The following is a 12284-nucleotide window of genomic DNA, read 5'->3' as shown; positions in this document are numbered from 1 at the left end:
TCATATAAGAATGTAGCATTTTATTTCCAAAGTGTAGTAAATCTTTGTTTTCTCACAGCAGGGTGATCACACTACAAGGCTGCAATTTTTAATTGCCCATCAAGTGGGCTTTTGGTGGAAATGACACACCACCAGCAGCATGTTGTCCACGAGAGGAGTGTTTGATGGGGGGGCGAGCAGGAGAGGACAAGTTGTTCTTCTATTGGTATGTACTCAGGCTTTATAATGTTTGAAAGAATGTTCTTTCAAGTTCATATAAGAATGTAGCATTTTATTTCCAAAGTGTAGTAAATCTCTGTTTTCTCACAGCAGGGTGATCGCACTACAAGGCTGCAATTTTTATTTGCCCATCAAGTGGGCTTTTGGTGGAAATGACACACCACCAGCAGCATGTTGTCCACGAGAGGGGGGTTGGATGGGGGGGCGAGCAGGAGGGGACTAGTTGTTCTTCTATTGGTATGTACTCAGGCTTTATAGTGTTTGAAAGAATGTTCTTTCTAGTTCATATAAGAATGTATCATTTTATTTCCAAAGTAGTAAATCTTTGTTTTCTCACAGCAGGGTGATCGCACTATAAGGCTGCAATTTTTATTTGCCCATGTGGTGGGCTTTTGGTGGAAATGACACACCACCAGCAGCATGTTGTCCACGAGAGGGGGGTGGGATGGGGGGGCGAGCAGGAGACCACAAGTTGTTCTTCTATTGGTATGTACTCAGGATTTATAGTGTTTGAAAGAATGTTCTTTCAAGTTCATATAAGAATGTAGCATTTTATTTCCAAAGTCTAGTAAATTTTAGTTTTCTCACAGCAGGGTGATCACACTACAAGGATGCAATATTTATTTGCCCATCAAGTGGACTTTTGGTGGAAATGACACACCACCAGCAGCATGTTGTCCACGAGAGGGGCGTGGGATGGGGGGGCGAGCAGGAGAGGGCAAGTTGTTCTTCTATTGGTATATACTCAGGCTTTATAGTGTTTGAAAGAATGTTCTTTCAAGATCATATGAGAATGTAGCATTTTATTTCCAAAGTGTAGTAAATCTTTGTTTTCTCACAGCAGGGTGATCGCACTACAAGGCTGCAATTTTTATTTGCCCATCAAGTGGGCTTTTGGTGGAAATGACACACCACCAGCATCATATTGTCCACGAGAGTGGGGTGGGATGGGGGGGCGAGAAGGAGAGGACAAGTTGTTCTTCTATTTGTATGTACACAGGCTTTATAGTGTTTGATAGAATGTTCTTACAAGTTCATATAAGAATGTAGCATTTTATATCCAAAGTGTAGTAAATCTTTGTTTTCTCACAGCAGGGTGATCGCACTACAAGGCTGCAATTTTTATTTGCCCATCAAGTGGGCTTTTGGTGGAAATGACACACCACCAGCAGCATGTTGTCCACGAGAGGGGGGTGGGATGCGGGGGTGAGCAGGAGAGTACAAGTTGTTCTTCTATTGGTATGTACTCAGGCTTTATAGTGTTTGAAAGAATGTTCTTTCAAGTTCATATAAAAATGTAGCATTTTATTTCCATAGTGTAGTAAATTTTTGTTTTCTCACAGCAGGATGATCGCACTACAAGGCTGCAATTTTTATTTGCCCATCAAGTGGGCTTTTGGTGGAAATAACACACCACCTGCAGAATGTTGTCCACGACAGGGGGGGTGGGATGGGGGGGCGAGCGGAAGAGGACAAGATGTTGTTCTATTGGTATGTACTCAGGCTTTATAGTGTTTAAAAGAATGTTCTTTCAAGTTCATATAAGAATGTAGCATTTCATTTCCAAAGTGTAGTAAATCTTTGTTTTCTCACAGCAGGGTGATCGCACTACAAGGCTGCAATTTTTATTTGCCCATCAAGTGGGCTTTTGGTGGAAATGACACACCACCAGCTGCATGTTGTCCACGAGAGGGTGGTGTGGGGGGTGGGGGTGGGGGGGGAGCGAGCGTAAGAGGACAAGTTGTTCTTCTATTGGTATGTACTCAAGCTTTATAGTGTTTGAAAGAATGTTCGTTCAAGTTCATATAGGAATGTAGCATTTTATTTCCAAAGTGTAGTAAATCTTTGTTTTCTCACAGCAGTGTGATCACACTACAAGGCTGCAATTTTTATTTGCCCATCAAGTGGGCTTTTGGTGGAAATGGCACACCACCAGCAGCATGTTGTCCACGAGAGGGGGGTGGGATGAGGGGGCGAGCAGGAGAGGACAAGTTGTTCTTCTATTGGTATGTACTCAGGATTTATAGTGTTTGAAAGAATGTTCTTTCAAGTTCATATAAGAATGTAGCATTTTATTTCCAAAGTGTAGTAAATCTTTGTTTTCTCACAGCAGGGTGATCGCACTACAAGGCTGCAATTTTTATTTGTCCATCAAGTGGGCTTTTGGTGGAAATGACACACCACCAGCAGCATGTTGTCCACGAGAGGGGGGTGGGATGGGGGGGCGAGCAGGAGAGGACAAGTTGTTCTTCTATTGGTATGTACTCAGCCTTTATAGTGTTTGAAAGAATGTTCTTTCAAGTTCATATTAGAGTGTATCATTTTATTTCCAAAGTGTAGTAAATCTTTGTTTTCTCACAGCAGGGTGATCGCACTACAAGGCTGCAATTTATATTTGCCCATCAAGTGGGCTTTTGGTGGAAATGACACACCACCAACAGCATGTACTCCACGAGAAGGGGGTGGGATGCCGGGGACGAGCAGGAGAGGACAAGTTGTTGTTCTATTGGTATGTACTCAGTCTTTATAGTGTTTGAAAGAATGTTCTTTCAAGTTCATATAAAAATGTAGCATTTCATTTCCAGAGTGTAGTAAATCTTTGTTTTCTCACAGCAGGGTGATCGCACTACATGGCTGCAATTTTTATTTGCCCATCAAGTGGGCTTTTGGTGGAAAAGACACACCACCAGCAGCATGTTGTCCACGAGAGGGGGGTTGGATGGGGGGGTGAGCAGGAGAGGACAAGTTGTTCTTCTATTGGTATGTACTCAAGCTTTATAGTGTTTGAAAGAATGTTCTTTCAAGTTCATATAAGAATGTAGCATTTTATTTCCAAAGTGTAGTAAATGTTTGTTTTCTCACAGCAGGGTGATCGCACTACAAGGCTGCAATTTTTATAAGCCCATCAAGTGGGCTTTTGTGGGAAATAACACACCACCAGCAGCATGTTGTCCAAGACAGGGGGGGTTGGATGGGGGGGTGAGCGGAAGAGGACAAGTTGTTCTTCTATTGGTATGTCCTCAGGCTTTATAGTGTTTGAAAGAATGATCTTTCAAGTTCATATAAGAATGTAGCATTTTATTTCCAAAGTGTAGTGAATCTTTATTTTCTCACAGCAGGGTGATCGCACTACAAGGCTGCAATTTTTATTTGCCCATCAAGTGGTCTTTTGCTGGAAATGACACACCACCAGCAGCATGTTGTCCATGAGAGGGGGGTGGGATGGGGGGGCGAGCAGGAGAGCACAAGTTGTTCTTCTATTGGTATGTATTCAGGCTTTATAGTGTTTGAAAGAATTTTCTTTAGAGTTCATATAGGAATGTAGCATTTTATTTCCAAAGTGTAGTAAATCTTTGTTTTCTCACAGCAGGGTGATTGCACTACAAGGCTGCAATTTTTATTTGCCCATCAAGTGGGCTTTTGGTGGAAATGACACACCACCAGCAGCATGTTGTCCACGAGAGGCGGGTGGGATGAGTGGGCCAGCAGGAGAGGACAAGTTGTTCTTCTATTAGTATGTACTCAGCATTTATTGTGTTTGTATGAATGTTCTTTCAAGTTCATATAAGAATGTAGCATATTATTCCCAACGTGTAGTAAATCTTTGTTTTCTCACAGCAGGGTGATCGCATTACAAGGCTGCAATTTTTATTTGCCCATCAAGTGGATTTTTGGTGGAAATGACACACCACCTGCAGCATGTTGTCCACGAGAGGGGGGTGTTATGGGGGGGCGAGCAGGGGAGCACAAGTTGTTCTTCTATTGGTATGTACTCAGGCTTTATAGTGTTTGAAAGAATGTTCTTTCAAGTTCATATAAGAATGTAGCATTTTATTTCCAAAGTGTAGTAAATGTTTGTTTTCTCACACCAGGGTGATCGCACTACAAGGCTGATATTTTTATTTGCCCATCAAGTGGGCTTTTGGTGGATATAACACACCACCAGCAGCATGTTGTCCACGAGAGGGGGGGTGGGATGGGGGGGCGATCGGAAGAGGACAAGTTGTTCTTCTATTGGTATGTCCTCAGGCTTTATAGTGTTTGAAAGAATGTTCTTTCAAGTTCATATAAGAATGTAGCATTTTATTTCCAAAGTGTAGTAAATCTTTGTTTTCTCACAGCAGGGTGATCGCACTACAAGGCTGCATATTTTATTTGCCCATCAACTGGGCTTTTGGTGGAAATGGCACACCACCAGCAGCATGTTGTCCACGAGAGGGGGGTGGGATGGGGGGCCCAGCAGGAGAGGACAAGTTGTTCTTCTAGTGGTATGTACTCAGCATTTATAGTGTTTGAAAGAATGTTCTTTCAAGTTCATATAAGAATGTAGCATTTTATTTCCAAAGTGTAGTAAATGTTTGTTTTCTCACAGCTGGGTGATCGCACTACAAGGCTGCAATTTTTATTTGCCCATCAAGTGGGCTTTTGATGGAAATGACACACCACCAGCAGCATGTTGTCCACGAGAAGGGGGTAGGATGGGGGGGCGAGCAGGAGAGGACAAGTTGTTCTTGTATTGGTATGTACTCAGGTTTATAGTGTTTGAAAGAATGTTCTCTCAAGTTCATATAAGAATGTAGCATTTTATTTCCAAGGTGTAGTAAATCTTTGTTTTCTCACAGCAGGGTGATCGCACTACAAGGCTGCAATTTTTACTTGCCCATCAAGTGGGCTTTTGGTAGAAATGACACACCACCAGCAGCGTGTTGTCCACAAGAGGGGGGTGGGATGGGGGGGCCAGCAGGAGAGGACAAGTTGTTCTTCTATTGGTATGTACTCAGGATTTATAGATTTTGAAAGAATGTTCTTTCAAGTTCATATAAGAATGTAGCATTTTATTTTTAAAGTGTAGTAAATGTTTGTTTTCTCACAGCAGGGTGATCGCACTACAAGGCTGCAATTTTTATTTGCCAATCCAGTGGGCTTTTGGTGGAAATGACACATCACCAGCAGCATGTTGTCCACGAGAGGGGGGTGGGATGGGGGGGCGAGCAGGGGAGGACAAGTTGTTCTTCTATTGGTATGTACTCAGGCTTTATAGTGTTTGAAAGAATGTTCTTTTAAGTTCATATTAGAGTGTAGCATTTTATTTCCAAAGTGTAGTAAATCTTTGTTTTCTCACAGCAGGGTGATCGCGCTACAAGGCTGCAATTTATATTTGCCCATCAAGTGGGCTTTTGGTGGAAATGACACACCACCAGCAGCATGTACTCCACGAGAGGGGGGTGGGATGCCGGGGACGAGCAGGAGAGGACAAGTTGTTCTTCTATTGGTATGTACTCAGACTTAATAGTGTTTGAAAGAATGTTCTTTCAAGTTCATATAAGAATGTAGCATTTTATTTCCAAAGTGTAGTAAATGTTTGTTTTCTCACAGCAGGGTGATCGCACTACAAGGCTGCAATTTTTATTTGCCCATCATGTGGGCTTTTGGTGGAAATGACACACCACCAGCAGCATGTTGTCCACGAGAGGGGGGTGGGATGGGGGGGCGAGCAGGAGAGGACAATTTGTTCTTCTATTGGTATGTACTCAGGATTTATAGTGTTTGAAAGAATGTTCTTTCAAGTTCATATTAGAGTGTAGCATTTTATTTCCAAAGTGTAGTAAATCTTTGTTTTCTCACAGCAGGGTGATCGCACTACAAGGCAGCAATTTTTATTTGCCCATCAAGTGGGCTTTTGGTGGAAATGACACACCACCAGCAGCATGTTGTCCATGAGAGGTAGGTGGGATGGGGGGCGAGCAGGAGAGGACAAGTTGTTCTTCTATTGGTATGTACTCAGGCTTTACAGTGTTTGAAAGAATGTTCTTTCAAGTTCATATAAGAATGTAGCATTTTATTTCCAAAGTGTAGTAAATGTCTGTTTTCTCACACCAGGGTGATCGCACTACTAGGCTGCAATTTTTATTTGCCCATCAAGTGGGCTTTTGATGGAAATAACACACCACCAGCAGCATGTTGTCCACGAGAGGGGTGGTGGGATTGGGGGGGCAAGCGGAAGAGGACAAGTTGTTCTTCTATTGGTATGTACTCAGGCTTTATAGTGTTTTAAAGAATGTTCTTTCAAGTTCATATAAGAATGTAGCATTTTATTTCTAGATTGTAGTAAATCTTTGTTTTCTCACAGCAGGGTGATCGCACTACAAGGCTGCAATTTTTATTTGCCCATCAAGTGGGCTTTTGGTGGAAATAACACACCACCAGCAGCATGTTGTCCACGAGAGGGGGGTTGGATGTGGGGGCGAGCAGGAGAGGACAAGTTGTTCCTCTATTGGTATGTACTCAGGCTTTATAGTGTTTGAAAGAATGTTATGTCAAGTTCATATAAGAATGTAGCATTTTATTTCCAAAGTGTAGTAAATCTTTGTTTTCTCACAGCAGGGTGATCGCACTACAAGGCTGCATTTTTTATTTGCCCATCAAGTGGGCTTTTGGTGGAAATGACACACCACCAGCAACATATTGTCCACGAGAGGGGGGTTGGATGGGGGGGTGAGCAGAAGAGGACAAGTTGTTCTTCTATTGGTATGTACTCAGGCTTTATAGTGTTTGAAAGAATGTTCTTTCAAGTTCATATAAGAATGTAGCATTTTATTTCCAAAGTGTAGTAAATCTTTGTTTTCTCACAGCAGGGTGATCACACTACAAGGCTGCAATTTTTAATTGCCCATCAAGTGGGCTTTTGGTGGAAATGACACACCACCAGCAGCATGTTGTCCACGAGAGGAGTGTTTGATGGGGGGGCGAGCAGGAGACGACAAGTTGTTCTTCTATTGGTATGTACTCAGGCTTTATAATGTTTGAAAGAATGTTCTTTCAAGTTCATATAAAAATGTAGCATTTCATTTCCAGAGTGTAGTAAATCTTTGTTTTCTCACAGCAGGGTGATCGCACTACAAGGCTGCAATTTTTATTTGCCCATCAAGTGGGCTTTTGGTGGAAATGACACACCACCAGCAGCATGTTGTCCACGAGAGGGTGGTGTGGGGGGTGGGGGTGGGGGGGGGGGCGAGCGTAAGAGGACAAGTTGTTCTTCTATTGGTATGTACTCAAGCTTTATAGTGTTTGAAAGAATGTTCTTTCAAGTTCATATAAAAATGTAGCATTTTATTTCCATAGTGTAGTAAATTTTTGTTTTCTCACAGCAGGATGATCGCACTACAAGGCTGCAATTTTTATTTGCCCATCAAGTGGGCTTTTGGTGGAAATAACACACCACCTGCAGAATGTTGTCCACGACAGGGGGGGTGGGATGGGGGGGCGAGCGGAAGAGGACAAGATGTTGTTCTATTGGTATGTACTCAGGCTTTATAGTGTTTAAAAGAATATTCTTTCAAGTTCATATAAGAATGTAGCATTTCATTTCCAAAGTTTAGTAAATCTTTGTTTTCTCACAGCAGGGTGATCGCACTACAAGGCTGCAATTTTTATTTGCCCATCAAGTGGGCTTTTGGTGGAAATGACACACCACCAGCTGCATGTTGTCCACGAGAGGGTGGTGTGGGGGGTGGGGGTGGGGGGGGGGCGAGCTTAAGAGGACAAGTTGTTCTTCTATTGGTATGTACTCAGGCTTTATAGTGTTTGAAAGAATGTTCTTTCAAGTTCATATAAAAATGTAGCATTTTATTTCCATAGTGTAGTAAATTTTTGTTTTCTCACAGCAGGATGATCGCACTACAAGGCTGCAATTTTTATTTGCCCATCAAGTGGGCTTTTGGTGGAAATAACACACCACCTGCAGAATGTTGTCCACGACAGGGGGGGTGGGATGGGGGGGCGAGCGGAAGAGGACAAGATGTTGTTCTATTGGTATGTACTCAGGCTTTATAGTGTTTAAAAGAATGTTCTTTCAAGTTCATATAAGAATGTAGCATTTCATTTCCAAAGTGTAGTAAATCTTTGTTTTCTCACAGCAGGGTGATCGCACTACAAGGCTGCAATTTTTATTTGCCCATCAAGTGGGCTTTTGGTGGAAATGACACACCACCAGCTGCATGTTGTCCACGAGAGGGTGGTGTGGGGGGTGGGGGTGGGGGGGGGGCGAGCGTAAGAGGACAAGTTGTTCTTCTATTGGTATGTACTCAAGCTTTATAGTGTTTGAAAGAATGTTCGTTCAAGTTCATATAGGAATGTAGCATTTTATTTCCAAAGTGTAGTAAATCTTTGTTTTCTCACAGCAGTGTGATCACACTACAAGGCTGCAATTTTTATTTGCCCATCAAGTGGGCTTTTGGTGGAAATGGCACACCACCAGCAGCATGTTGTCCACGAGAGGGGGGTGGGATGAGGGGGCGAGCAGGAGAGGACAAGTTGTTCTTCTATTGGTATGTACTCAGGATTTATAGTGTTTGAAAGAATGTTCTTTCAAGTTCATATAAGAATGTAGCATTTTATTTCCAAAGTGTAGTAAATCTTTGTTTTCTCACAGCAGGGTGATCGCACTACAAGGCTGCAATTTTTATTTGTCCATCAAGTGGGCTTTTGGTGGAAATGACACACCACCAGCAGCATGTTGTCCACGAGAGGGGGGTGGGATGGGGGGGCGAGCAGGAGAGGACAAGTTGTTCTTCTATTGGTATGTACTCAGCCTTTATAGTGTTTGAAAGAATGTTCTTTCAAGTTCATATTAGAGTGTATCATTTTATTTCCAAAGTGTAGTAAATCTTTGTTTTCTCACAGCAGGGTGATCGCACTACAAGGCTGCAATTTATATTTGCCCATCAAGTGGGCTTTTGGTGGAAATGACACACCACCAACAGCATGTACTCCACGAGAAGGGGGTGGGATGCCGGGGACGAGCAGGAGAGGACAAGTTGTTGTTCTATTGGTATGTACTCAGTCTTTATAGTGTTTGAAAGAATGTTCTTTCAAGTTCATATAAAAATGTAGCATTTCATTTCCAGAGTGTAGTAAATCTTTGTTTTCTCACAGCAGGGTGATCGCACTACATGGCTGCAATTTTTATTTGCCCATCAAGTGGGCTTTTGGTGGAAAAGACACACCACCAGCAGCATGTTGTCCACGAGAGGGGGGTTGGATGGGGGGGTGAGCAGGAGAGGACAAGTTGTTCTTCTATTGGTATGTACTCAAGCTTTATAGTGTTTGAAAGAATGTTCTTTCAAGTTCATATAAGAATGTAGCATTTTATTTCCAAAGTGTAGTAAATGTTTGTTTTCTCACAGCAGGGTGATCGCACTACAAGGCTGCAATTTTTATAAGCCCATCAAGTGGGCTTTTGTGGGAAATAACACACCACCAGCAGCATGTTGTCCAAGACAGGGGGGGTTGGATGGGGGGGTGAGCGGAAGAGGACAAGTTGTTCTTCTATTGGTATGTACTCAGGCTTTATAGTGTTTGAAAGAATGATCTTTCAAGTTCATATAAGAATGTAGCATTTTATTTCCAAAGTGTAGTGAATCTTTATTTTCTCACAGCAGGGTGATCGCACTACAAGGCTGCAATTTTTATTTGCCCATCAAGTGGTCTTTTGCTGGAAATGACACACCACCAGCAGCATGTTGTCCATGAGAGGGGGGTGGGATGGGGGGGCGAGCAGGAGAGCACAAGTTGTTCTTCTATTGGTATGTACTCAGGCTTTATAGTGTTTGAAAGAATTTTCTTTAGAGTTCATATAGGAATGTAGCATTTTATTTCCAAAGTGTAGTAAATCTTTGTTTTCTCACAGCAGGGTGATTGCACTACAAGGCTGCAATTTTTATTTGCCCATCAAGTGGGCTTTTGGTGGAAATGACACACCACCAGCAGCATGTTGTCCACGAGAGGCGGGTGGGATGAGTGGGCCAGCAGGAGAGGACAAGTTGTTCTTCTATTAGTATGTACTCAGCATTTATTGTGTTTGTATGAATGTTCTTTCAAGTTCATATAAGAATGTAGCATATTATTCCCAACGTGTAGTAAATCTTTGTTTTCTCACAGCAGGGTGATCGCATTACAAGGCTGCAATTTTTATTTGCCCATCAAGTGGATTTTTGGTGGAAATGACACACCACCTGCAGCATGTTGTCCACGAGAGGGGGGTGTTATGGGGGGGCGAGCAGGGGAGCACAAGTTGTTCTTCTATTGGTATGTACTCAGGCTTTATAGTGTTTGAAAGAATGTTCTTTCAAGTTCATATAAGAATGTAGCATTTTATTTCCAAAGTGTAGTAAATGTTTGTTTTCTCACACCAGGGTGATCGCACTACAAGGCTGATATTTTTATTTGCCCATCAAGTGGGCTTTTGGTGGATATAACACACCACCAGCAGCATGTTGTCCACGAGAGGGGGGGTGGGATGGGGGGGCGATCGGAAGAGGACAAGTTGTTCTTCTATTGGTATGTCCTCAGGCTTTATAGTGTTTGAAAGAATGTTCTTTCAAGTTCATATAAGAATGTAGCATTTTATTTCCAAGGTGTAGTAAATCTTTGTTTTCTCACAGCAGGGTGATCGCACTACAAGGCTGCATATTTTATTTGCCCATCAACTGGGCTTTTGGTGGAAATGGCACACCACCAGCAGCATGTTGTCCACGAGAGGGGGGTGGGATGGGGGGCCCAGCAGGAGAGGACAAGTTGTTCTTCTAGTGGTATGTACTCAGCATTTATAGTGTTTGAAAGAATGTTCTTTCAAGTTCATATAAGAATGTAGCATTTTATTTCCAAAGTGTAGTAAATGTTTGTTTTCTCACAGCTGGGTGTTCGCACTACAAGGCTGCAATTTTTATTTGCCCATCAAGTGGGCTTTTGATGGAAATGACACACCACCAGCAGCATGTTGTCCACGAGAAGGGGGTAGGATGGGGGGGCGAGCAGGAGAGGACAAGTTGTTCTTGTATTGGTATGTACTCAGGTTTATAGTGTTTGAAAGAATGTTCTTTCAAGTTCATATAAGAATGTAGCATTTTATTTCCAAGGTGTAGTAAATCTTTGTTTTCTCACAGCAGGGTGATCGCACTACAAGGCTGCAATTTTTACTTGCCCATCAAGTGGGCTTTTGGTAGAAATGACACACCACCAGCAGCGTGTTGTCCACGAGAGGGGGGTGGGATGGGGGGGCCAGCAGGAGAGGACAAGTTGTTCTTCTATTGGTATGTACTCAGGATTTATAGATTTTGAAAGAATGTTCTTTCAAGTTCATATAAGAATGTAGCATTTTATTTTTAAAGTGTAGTAAATGTTTGTTTTCTCACAGCAGGGTGATCGCACTACAAGGCTGCAATTTTTATTTGCCAATCCAGTGGGCTTTTGGTGGAAATGACACATCACCAGCAGCATGTTGTCCACGAGAGGGGGGTGGGATGGGGGGGCGAGCAGGGGAGGACAAGTTGTTCTTCTATTGGTATGTACTCAGGCTTTATAGTGTTTGAAAGAATGTTCTTTTAAGTTCATATTAGAGTGTAGCATTTTATTTCCAAAGTGTAGTAAATCTTTGTTTTCTCACAACAGGGTGATCGCGCTACAAGGCTGCAATTTATATTTGCCCATCAAGTGGGCTTTTGGTGGAAATGACACACCACCAGCAGCATGTACTCCACGAGAGGGGGGTGGGATGCCGGGGACGAGTAGGAGAGGACAAGTTGTTCTTCTATTGGTATGTACTCAGACTTAATAGTGTTTGAAAGAATGTTCTTTCAAGTTCATATAAGAATGTAGCATTTTATTTCCAAAGTGTAGTAAATGTTTGTTTTCTCACAGCAGGGTGATCGCACTACAAGGCTGCAATTTTTATTTGCCCATCATGTGGGCTTTTGGTGGAAATGACACACCACCAGCAGCATGTTGTCCACGAGAGGGGGGTGGGATGGGGGGGCGAGCAGGAGAGGACAATTTGTTCTTCTATTGGTATGTACTCAGGATTTATAGTGTTTGAAAGAATGTTCTTTCAAGTTCATATTAGAGTGTAGCATTTTATTTCCAAAGTGTAGTAAATCTTTGTTTTCTCACAGCAGGGTGATCGCACTACAAGGCTGCAATTTTTATTTGCCCATCAAGTGGGCTTTTGGTGGAAATGACACACCACCAGCAGCATGTTGTCCATGAGAGGTGGGTGGGATGGGGGGCGA

The sequence above is a fragment of the Schistocerca serialis genome, chromosome 12 (genome assembly GCF_023864345.2).
Source record: "Schistocerca serialis cubense isolate TAMUIC-IGC-003099 chromosome 12, iqSchSeri2.2, whole genome shotgun sequence".
NCBI classification, from domain to species: domain Eukaryota; kingdom Metazoa; phylum Arthropoda; class Insecta; order Orthoptera; family Acrididae; genus Schistocerca; species Schistocerca serialis.
The sequence above is the reverse complement of the archived record's forward strand: the minus strand, read 5'-3'. Positions refer to the sequence as shown.